Below are 10,878 nucleotides of genomic sequence, written 5' to 3'. Positions count from 1 at the left end.
GGGACTAACTGTCTGTGACTCGCCTAAGACCACGTAGGGAATGAAACCCAGATCTCCAGAGTTGTAGCCTAATGCTTAAACCACTACACCATGTTGGCACAATACAAATTAGGGCTGAATGTACATTTCAACCATTTATTTTTATTTGCTGTTGTAGTTGTGTGCTATCAAGTCAGTGTCATCTTAATGGTGATCTTGTGAATGAGAAACCTCCATCAATCTCAGTTATCAACAGCTCTGCTCAGGTCTTGCAAACTCTGGGCTGTGGCTTCCTTGACTGAACCAATCCATCTGAAATGTGGCCTTCCTCTTTTCCTGCAGCCTTTGACTTCTCTGAGCATCGTTGCCTTTTCCAGTTACTCTGTTGTCTCGCAATAGCTGGCATCTTGTTTGTGGCTTATGATGGTATGACAGGCATATACTATCCCAACCCACTTTTACTGTCATTATGTAACCACTATACAACAACCAAAAACCCCTACCAAACCTCTCCTTGTAAATAACTCTGTTAACAAGTATGTCTTCAGAGCACAAGAGTAAATTCATACATGTTCTGAGTTCACATGCCTATAAGGGATCTTGTGACTTTTTCGTGTGTGTGTGTGGGGGGGGGGGGGCGGCTACACTGTAGTCCAATGGTCATATTGCACAACATTGCTAAGATGCACATGTGTATGTCCTGAAATTGAACCTCTTTGACTCTCTGGAATGCCAGGGTTAGGTGAAAAGGCCTCTCTTGGTCAAACCTGGTAGCCAGCACCTCTCCTGAATGCCGCCTCCGTTCCGCCCCCAAGGACTGTGCTGTTGCTGCTGGGGCTGCTGCTTCGCCGCCGGACGGCCCTCCGTGTTTGGAGGACACTGCGCTCCTGTGCACCCACACAGAGGAGCCGCCATAGGACTCACCATCTGCGGCTCCCCAGCAAGCTAGCCTTCATCTCGGGGGCCAGACACACCTGGAGGAAGGCGGGGAGAGGAGGCGTGTTGGTGAGAGCAACACACATAAAATCTGCCTGTCTGGCCCTCCTCCTCCGTCCCGCCTCCGTTCCGCCCCCAAGGACTGTGCTGTTGCTGCTGGGGTTGCTGCTTCGCCGCCGGACGGCCCTCCGTGTTTGGAGGACACTGTGCTCCTGTGCACCCACACAGAGGAGCCGCCATAGGACTCACCATCTGCGGCTCCGCAGCTGCGCAGCTACGGCAACGGTTAACGGAGGCGGATCTGTGCCGGCTTTAAGGCGAAGAATGGTCATTGTGACTTTTCTTCACCTTTCTTGCTGTACTGTGGGGGGAGGGGGAGGACATGGTAGCGGGGGATGGAATCGCTGGGGAGGCAGTGGATAGTCCATCTAGTATGAGCGGAGCTCCCATTGAGGTTGTGTGGGGCAGGGGGAGGTATGGCGGTAGGAGGAGGGACTCGCGTTACGGGGGAAGGAGAGATCGATGCTTAATACCTATCTCTCCTTCCTGTCCCTCTCCTATCCAAAGGAACCTGAGGGTCACTCCATCCATACCACAAACCCTGACTCTGCTCCTGTGCAATGCCAGGTCCATTAAAAACAAGTCCCACATTGTATACGATCTGATAGAGGACAACAACTGCGACCTGGCTTGCATTACTGAGACCTGGCTTGGGCCTGGAGGGGAAGCTGTGTGGGCCCAGGCCCTGCCTGCCGGGTACTCAGTGAAGGACCAGATCAGGTTAGGTGGGGGGGGGGGGGGGGTGTCGCCTTGATCCATAAGGACACCTTGTCTCTTTCTAGGAACCATGTTCGTCAAACTTCTTATATTGAGTATATTTACCTGACCCTGAAGGCCAGTGACAGCTTAGGGATTTTGTTGGTGTACCGGCCACCTCGTGCGCTGACTGACTCCCTGGACGAACTGACACAGCTGGTCTCGGAGGTATTGTTGGAGTCTCCCAGGCTTTTAGTCCTGGGCGACTTCAACATTCCCTTCGCGGCCAGCTATGTTCCATCCGGTGCAGTTCGTGAATTCATGGATACCATGACTTCCATGGGGCTGTCTCAACTGGTCTCGGGTCCAACGCATTCTGCGGGTAATATGCTCGATTTGGTTTTTTGTACGAGCATGGAAAATCCGTGGGCGGAAATAACCAACATTTCCCCCCTGTCATGGACGGATCATTTCCTTGTGGAGGCAGCGATCAAGGCGTCTACCCAGATCCCCCTCGGAGGTGGCGGACCTATTAGAATGGTCCACCCACGAAGGCTGATGGAACCCAAAAGGTTCCAGGAAGCCCTAGAGGGGCTTATGGATGGAAATGACGGCGATTCTGTTGATGTCTTGACCGGTATTTGGGATACCGGTCTCTCCAAGGCTATACACAGTATCGCTCCCAAGCGCCCTCTCAGGCCTGCTTCCAAACGAAAGCCCTGGTATACAGAAGACCTCCGGGCACGGAAGCGGGTTCTGCGACGGCTAGAGCACCGCTGGCGGAAACACCAGTGCTTATCCGACCAGACTCTCCTAGACCATCTTTTGAAGGACTATGGAGAGGCGATACGTGCAGCTAAGAATTTGTTCTATGCTGCACGTGTCGCGTCCGCGGAGTCGCGTCCGGCAGAGTTGTTCAGGGTAGTGAGGGAGCTAACTCAGCTCCCTCCTGCCCCGAATCAGATCCTTGAACCTTCTAAGGCCTGCTGCGACCAATTTAACAACTTCTTCGCGGATAAAATCTCTCGGATAAGCGAAGGTCTTGAGGCCAGCCTTAGAGCAGAACCTAGAGTAGAGGTATCCAGGGCATCCGTGAACTTGGTTAGTCTGGATCAGTTTGAGTCTGTCAGTACCGAGGATGTGGACAAGATCCTTGGAAGTGTTAGGAAGACAACATGCCCTCTCGATCCCTGTCCCTCATGGCTAGCAGCACAGGGGGGCCCAGCTGTAACTTTGCTGTTACAGCGGATTATTAACACCTCACTGAGGGATGGGCAGTTTCCAACAAATTTGAAATTGGCCGTAGTTAAACCTCTATTAAAAAAGCCCTCCCTCGACCCCCTGTTGCATAACAATTATCGGCCTATTTCGCTATTGCCATTTCTGGGGAAGGTGATCGAGCGGGCGGTTGCAATCCAACTTCAATCGATCTTGGATGAAACGGAATATCTAGACCCATTTCAAACCGGCTTTCGGGCGGGTTATGGGGTTGAGACTGCTATGGTCGCCTTGGTCCATGATCTCCGTCTGGGCATGGACAGGGGAAGCGTGTCCCTGTTAGTGCTCTTGGACATCTCAGCGGCTTTCGATACCATAGACCATGGTATCCTTCTGGGACGCCTGGCGGAGGTGGGAATCGGGGGCACTGCGCTCCAGTGGTTCCGGTCCTACCTCTCCGGGAGGTCCCAGATGGTGCAGCTGGGAGACGTGCGCTCCGACGAGAGGGCCCTTACATCTGGGGTCCCTCAAGGAGCCATTCTGTCTCCCATGCTTTTCAACATTTACATGAAACCGCTGGGAGAGATCATCCGGAGACATGGGGCGCGGTGTTATCAGTACGCTGATGACACCCAAATAGTCTTCTCTATGTCTCCGACTGATCCAGTGACCGGGATTGGCGTCTCTCCTCTCGTGGCCTGTCTGGAGTCGGTAATGGGCTGGATGAGGGACAACAGACTCAGCCTGAATCCAGAGAAGACGGAAGTACTCGTGATAGGTTCCCCCGGTCCGGGGTTGGCGGTGGTTCCACCAGTCCTGAATGGAATCACGCTTTCCGTGAAGGACTCTGTACGCAGCCTGGGGGTGCTCCTGGACTCGTCGCTCCACCTTACATCTCAGGTGGATGCGACGGTCAGGAGCACCTGTTATCAGCTTCGGCTGATACGCCAGCTGCGTCCCTACCTCGACCGGGGAGACCTTGAAACGGTTGTACACGCCCTGGTAACCTCTCGTTTGGATTTCTGCAACGTGCTCTACATGGGACAACCCTTGTACCATACCCGGAAGCTGCAACTTGTGCAGAATATGGCAGCCCGTCTGGTTACTGGCACTGCCAGGGCCAGTCATATAACACCAGTCCTTAAAGACTTACATTGGCTGCCTATTCGCTTCCGGGCGCAATACAAGGTGTTGGTTATTACCTATAAAGCCCTAAATGGCTTGGGCCCAGGGTATCTGGAGGACCGCCTCTCTCCGTACAATCCGCCCCGCACACTCAGATCATCAGGGCAGCTATTGTTAACTGTTCCAGAGGCGAAATATAGTTCTACCACCAGGAGGGCTTTCTCCATCTCAGCCCCCAACCTCTGGAACGCACTGCCCTTCGAGCTCTGCTCAGCCACCTCCCTAGCCCAATTTAGGAAGGGGCTAAAGACCCACTTATTTGAACAAGCTTACCCCTGTCCAGCTACTCTCCCCCCCTCCCCTTGTCAGCACTGTCTTGCCGGCATGGACATTTTATTATTTTTATTAATCTGTTTTTAATGTTTTGTATGACCTGTTGTTATATTGTTGGAACTGTTGTTCACCGCCCTGGTTTTTAGAAAGGCGGTATATAAATAAAGTTTTATTATTATTATTTATTATTATTATTATTATCTGCTGTCATCAATTTTGCTAAGATTAAAAATATTGAATATCCACACAGACCAGGGACATCACTGGAATGGAACATCACAGGGATACGAACCACACCAGGTAACACTCTAAGCAGAGATGACAACACTACTTCCCAAACATCTGCCCTTTGGCAAAAATGGGCACTGGTAATTGCCTGTGTTACTTTAAAACACTGGAGCTCAATGGACAAGATGATGTGAAACTCTGATGTCATGCTTAGGTTTTCCTGCCTGAGATGCTTTAAAAAGAAATCCAGATGGAATCATAATTATTCTAGGGAGTGATGCCTACTTGAACCATGAAAAAAAGAGAGCTATCATTTGTTTATAGAAAGGTGTTTAACTGCTTTTCAGCTGAATGGAAAATCACTCAACAAAGATTTTTACAAAGATCAGTACAAAGTAGGTCCTTGCCCTTAGGCTTACAAACCAAAGGTTTACCAGCAAAAGGAAACATGATTTGGAAGGATGAGGAAAAAAGCAAACCAATGGCAATTTTTAACTCAACAAAATCTCAACAGGTAGTAACTGGAAGGTCATGAAAATGGCTCTAAATACAATGGAAGGGTTAGTTGTTTATTTTCCTTTTACAAGGACTACTGGTTTTATGGAGGGGAACTCTGAGCTACCAAAGGCTGCTGCCACACTGCAGAATTAATGCAGTTCGACACCACTTTAACTGTCATGGCTTCATCCTATGGAATCTTGGGATTTGTAGTTTGTGGTGGCACCAGAGCTCACGGACAGAGGTGGTTAACTATCTCACAAAACTACAAATCCCAGAATGCCACAGCATTGAGCCTTGGCAGTTAAAACAGTGTCGAACTGCTTTTATTCTGCAGTGTAGTTGCAGCCAAAAGGTATACCCTGACAGAAATATAATATGAGTGGGTTTTCCCCCCTTCCCCGGTTTCTTATAAAAGAGTGAGAAAGCACCAGCCATAGCAATTCCTTATTCACAACTGTCCTCTTTCACACCTGGCCAGTCCTAATGAGAGAAGCTGCAAGAGGGATGTGCACAGGTGCAAATACTTGAGATGAAAACCTCAGCAGCCAAGCTGTGTGGCAAAACTAGGGAGCCCTGAAGGTTTTCTGGAGACAGAATGGCAGCCCTGGAGCAAAGGAAGCGAAGAAGGAAAAAATCCCAAAGTGGGAAGCCTATGGAAGGTACTGGGGCGAGGGACCAGTAGCTTTGTGGTATGGAGCATGCTTTGTAGACTGGAATTTCAAGCTACAATCTACGGCATCTTCAAGTGGGACTGGGAGACAGTCTTTTTAAAATACCTTGGACAGCTGATACCAGTAAACTACTGAGCTAGATGGAGCTGCAAGCCAGACTTTGTATAAAACATCTTCCTCCTTGGCTGCGTCTGCACTGGAAAATGATCTCGTTTCACACCACTTTGACTCTCATGGCTTAATGCTATGAAATTCTGGGATTTGCAGTTTTGTGAGATATTTTGCCTTAGGTTTTTGTGAGGTTCTTTTGGGCTATGTGACCATGCTCTAGATGAGTTTGTTTCTGATGTTTTGCCAGCATCTGTGGCTGGCATCTTCAGAGAAACAAACTCTTCTAGAACATGGCCACATAGCCCGAAAATCCCATAGAAAACTATGGATGCTGGCCATGAAAGCCTTCGACTTCACATATTTCACTTTCTCTATTGGAGAGTTTTGGTGCCACCAAAAACTATAAATCCCAGAATTCCATAGCATTGACCCGTGACAGTTAAAGTGGTGTCAAACTGGATCATTTCTCCAGTGCATATATAGCCCTGGTCATGGTTTCTACAGCACCCCCTTACCTTTCTTCGATTCAATGTGTGGTCTTGAGTCTCAGTTTTGGGAGAAAGTTGAGATAGAAATGAAATTACAGCTGGCTCTCCATATCCATGGATTCTATACGCGCAGCTTGAAAATATTCCTACCCCCCAAAAAAATAATTCCACAAAGCAATCTTTGATTATGCCACTTGATGTAAGGGACACCATTTTACATTCAGCCTGTCATATCCATGCATTTTTAAATCTATGGATTCAAGTACCCACTGACTGGAAATATTCCCAAAAATATTTATTCCATAAAGCAAACCTTGATTTTGTGATTTTATATAAGGGACACTACTTTACGATGTCATTGCATATAATGGGATTCGAACATCCACGGATTTTGGTATCCATTGTGGTTCCTGGAACCCAAACCCAGCAGATACCAGATACCAAAGGGCAACTGTACATCCTAAATCCAACTCTTAGTCCCAAATTTAAGTACAGTGGGTTTTTGGTATCCACTGGGGTTTGCTTCCAGGATCCCTTGTGGTTACTAAAATTTGTGGATGCTCAAGTCCCATGAAATACAATGCCATAGCAAAATGGTGTCCTTTATATAAACTAGCAAAATCAAAATTTGTTTTTGGGAATTTATACAATTTTAAAAAATATTTTTAACCTGTGATGGTTGAATCCCTGGCTAAAGAATTTATTTATTTTTTATTTATGCATTATATATATAAAGAATCTGTGGATATGGAGGACCAACTGTAATCCCATTACATAAATATGAACTTGGTTAATCAATACTTACATATATCTACTTTAGCTGGATTTTGGCCAAATAACGCCTTTTAGTTTCAGGCTCTGTTAAACTCAGTGAAATTTATTTATGAATCAGTAAGCTAGAATTTGGCTATAAACTCAAATTCTTCCCACTTGTCTTCAAATTATGATTTGGGTCTTAATATGCATGTTGGCGTGAATAGCTGGGGGGGGGGGAGGAGGCAAGGTTAAGTAATAAGTATAAATACTTAGATAAACACAAAATAAATATAAATGTTGTTTTTGTGTGTAGGGTTGCCATAACCCGGCTGCAACCGGGTTTTTCCCGGTTTTGGCGGCACCTGCCTGGTCATGGCACGGGTGCAGCCAAAAACCGGGAAAAGCCCGGTTGCAGCGGGGTTGCTAGGCAACCCTCGGGGCCTCGCTGTCCTCCTCCTCCACCGCCGTGCATGTCCGCGCGGAGGAAAAGGAGGGCAGCGAGGCCTGGGGCGGAGGAGGCTGCAGGGAGGCAGCGCCTCTTGGGCGCAGCCGTGCCAGCCTCCCCGCCTCCCTGCAGCCTCCCTGCCTCCTTCCTGGCCTCCGCGGGGGCCAGGAATGAGGCGAGGCCCCGGCGCCGGCCGGCGCTCTCCCCGCCTCCTTCCTGGTTCCTGAGGGGGCCAGGAATGAGACGAGGCCCCGATCCTGGCCTCCGATCGTGGCGAGGCCCGGGGCCGAGGCAGGGAGGGAAAGCCTCCTTAAGTGGAGGCTTTCCCTCGCCGCTTGGCTTCCATTCCCCGCCGCGATCGCGAGGGAAATGTAGGAGAAAATTTTCAAATGTAGGACACATTTTTTGTGTCTTACATTTGAAAATTTTGTCCTACATTTTTCCTGGTTTGGAGGTCCGGCACTATGGCAACCCTATTTGTGTGCCTTCAAGTCAATTCTGTCTTATGGTGAATCTAAGGCAAGGCTATCGGGGGTTTTCTTGGCGAGTTTTTTTTTTTCAGATGGGGGTTTGCCATTGCCATCCTCTGAGGCTGAGAGACTGTGACTTGCCCAGGGTCAACCAGTGGCTTTACATGGCTAAGCTGAGATTCAAACCCTGGTCTCCAGAATCGTAGTCCAACACTCAAACCACTATGACACACTAGCTCACCAATACATTCAAAGATATATCTAATAATAAGTTGACTGATTTTCCATTCAGTTCCCCACTCCCCCCCCCCCCCCATATATATATTGAAAAGGCTATCCCAGTGATATATTCCTATAAAGTAAAAGTCGGAATTTGCCCTTCCTGTTTTCTGAGCTAGACTGTGTGTATTGTAACTTCCAGTCTCCGTCTGTATGCAGTAGCCTCAGATTTTATGTGCCCAAACAACATTTCAGATGAAGTATCCTTGTTGAATTTAAAGTCAAGAAATCAGGAAGAAAGGGAGGGAAATGTTAACCACTAACCAGCCTAAAGGCTCACTTTCCTAATAAATTTATTTTCATTTTTCTGTAGTAGGCCCATGCGAAATTTTCATGAGATCCAGAAAAAAATCTGCTGATATAGAGAAATTAGCTCACAAGTACATGGTAAGGATTATTTTTAAAATACTGATTTAAAACAACAACAACTTCTGTGGAGCCTGGGAGGCTTGAGTACTTATTGGCACATATCTGGCTTTTGGGTGGTTTTTAATTGAACTGGTAAAAAATGGGCCTTGATATTGTGGTTTGGGTGAGACAAGGTAATATAAGCCAGCTGTGTAACGGGCCAGGAGCTGTTGCAGGTGGTGTGCCATGAGTAAAAGCAATGAGCATGAACTCCCTGTCATCTGCCCCATAGAGCTGACTTGCATTTGCAATGACTCCAGGAATGAGCCAATTTAAAGGTTGTGTGTGTTGTGTGTGCCTCAAGATCAACTTGGGTGGGAGAACCAGCTGTGCTTTTCAAACAGCACTTTAAAAAATATTGCAAAACTCCATCAAAGTGCAATATACTTTCATCTTCATAGTTAATTTCTACAATTGTCCCCCCATATCCATGGATTTTTTTTTAATCCACCCTTTAATGGTGGGTTTTGTGCAACGTTGTGTGAAATTGTTTCATGCAATTATGCAATTTTTCCAGGATATTCACGGTGTAAACTCCCGATCTCCTTTGCATGATAAACTCCTGAGAAGTAATTATTTGTCAGAAATAGTGTAAATTCAAGGGGAGAGAACCTATCAGCTCGGATTGGTTCCTCAAAGAGTACCTGAGGCTGCTTGTCTAAAGATGGAGAAAGGCAACCAGGTTAAGATTGTTCAGTTTTGAAATATTTGAAAATACTTTGATCCTTACTAATGGGAACTTCTGAGAACTACGGTTGGGAAATAATTGCAGATAAGTGTTGGAAGGGACTGTGAGAGCCAAACTCCCAGAAGATGCTCCTTCAACCTCTCTTTAAAGACCTTCGAAGAAGAAGAGTCTAACACCCTTCAAGGCAGTTAATACCATTATCAAACAGCTTCTACAGTCAAGATTTTCTCCCTAACGTTTAAATGTATTATTGTGTTTTGTAATTTTAATTCATTGGTTAGTGTTATAACCCCTGGAGCATCAGAAAACAAGCTTGCTTAATCTTCAACATGGCATCCTTTCAGTATTTAAATATATCTGTCATGTAACCTTTCAGTCATTTCTTCACTAAGGTAAAACATAACCAGCTCCCTCAATGTCTTAGGTAAATTATTATGTAAAGAAATAAAACTGCCTTATGTTTACCAGCTTCCATTCCTTCCCCTAATCTTTGGTTCATAGCAAAAGTGCACAGTTGAATCCAGCACTGAATCTGAATCGGATACTAATACAGAGGTAATGTATGTGTGTGTGTGTTTGTCTATGGCCGGTTACAGACCGGCACTTGGGACGTCCGCAGGACGTCCCATTTTAAAAAAGGGGCGTCTCTTCTAGACGCCCCTGGCTCTAATACGGACTCTGTCCGTACAATATGATGCCAGCCGTTCCACATGGCCGGCGCCATCTTTATGTATCGGACGCTGTGCGTCCGAACGTGTCGCGGTGGTAATGACGTCGTGAGTGCGCCAGCAGCGCCTCGCGACATCATTAGGGCGCCGCAGAAAGGAAGCTCCATTTTGAAACTTCTTTTTTGCTCCGCAAGGAAGCCGCGTGGTGTGGCTGCGACGGCTCCCTTATGGAGCAAACGGCGGCGGCAGCAGACCGCCTCAAAGCAGCGGTCTATAACCCGCCTATGTGTGTACTGTTGTTTGAATGGAGAAACCTTTACTCAGTCTTACAGCTGTTCAAAGAATTTCAAATGCTCAAGCAGGGAGTAATTTAATATGATAATAATTTAATATGTTAATATAAATGGCCCTCCACATTTGCGCCTTTGACTTTTGTGATTTTGATTAAGATGTTCTCTCTAGGAATCGCTAGGTCCTCCAGTACAACTCTGCCAGAAGTTGACCATAGAGTTGTGCTGGAGAACCTAGAAGTTTCTAGAGAAAACATTTCTCTGGGCATTTGTAGATCCTTCAGCATGATTCTGTGCTCAACGTCTGGCAGATGTAGACCACAGAGTTGCAGTGGAGGACTTGGAGATTTCTAGAGAGGTGTTCTCTCAGCTAAAAAGAACAGTGTTTCTTTTAATTTGTGGTTTTTCCACATTCACTGGGGTCTTTCACCCCTTTCCCCAGCGAATGTGGCAGGACCACTGTATATTAAATTATTACATCATAACATAATATACCATATGATGTCAGGGATTCCAATATATAAATTA

The sequence above is a fragment of the Sceloporus undulatus genome, chromosome 1, assembly GCF_019175285.1.
Source record: "Sceloporus undulatus isolate JIND9_A2432 ecotype Alabama chromosome 1, SceUnd_v1.1, whole genome shotgun sequence".
In the NCBI taxonomy this organism is placed as follows: Eukaryota; Metazoa; Chordata; class Lepidosauria; order Squamata; family Phrynosomatidae; genus Sceloporus; species Sceloporus undulatus.
The sequence above is the reverse complement of the archived record's forward strand: the minus strand, read 5'-3'. Positions refer to the sequence as shown.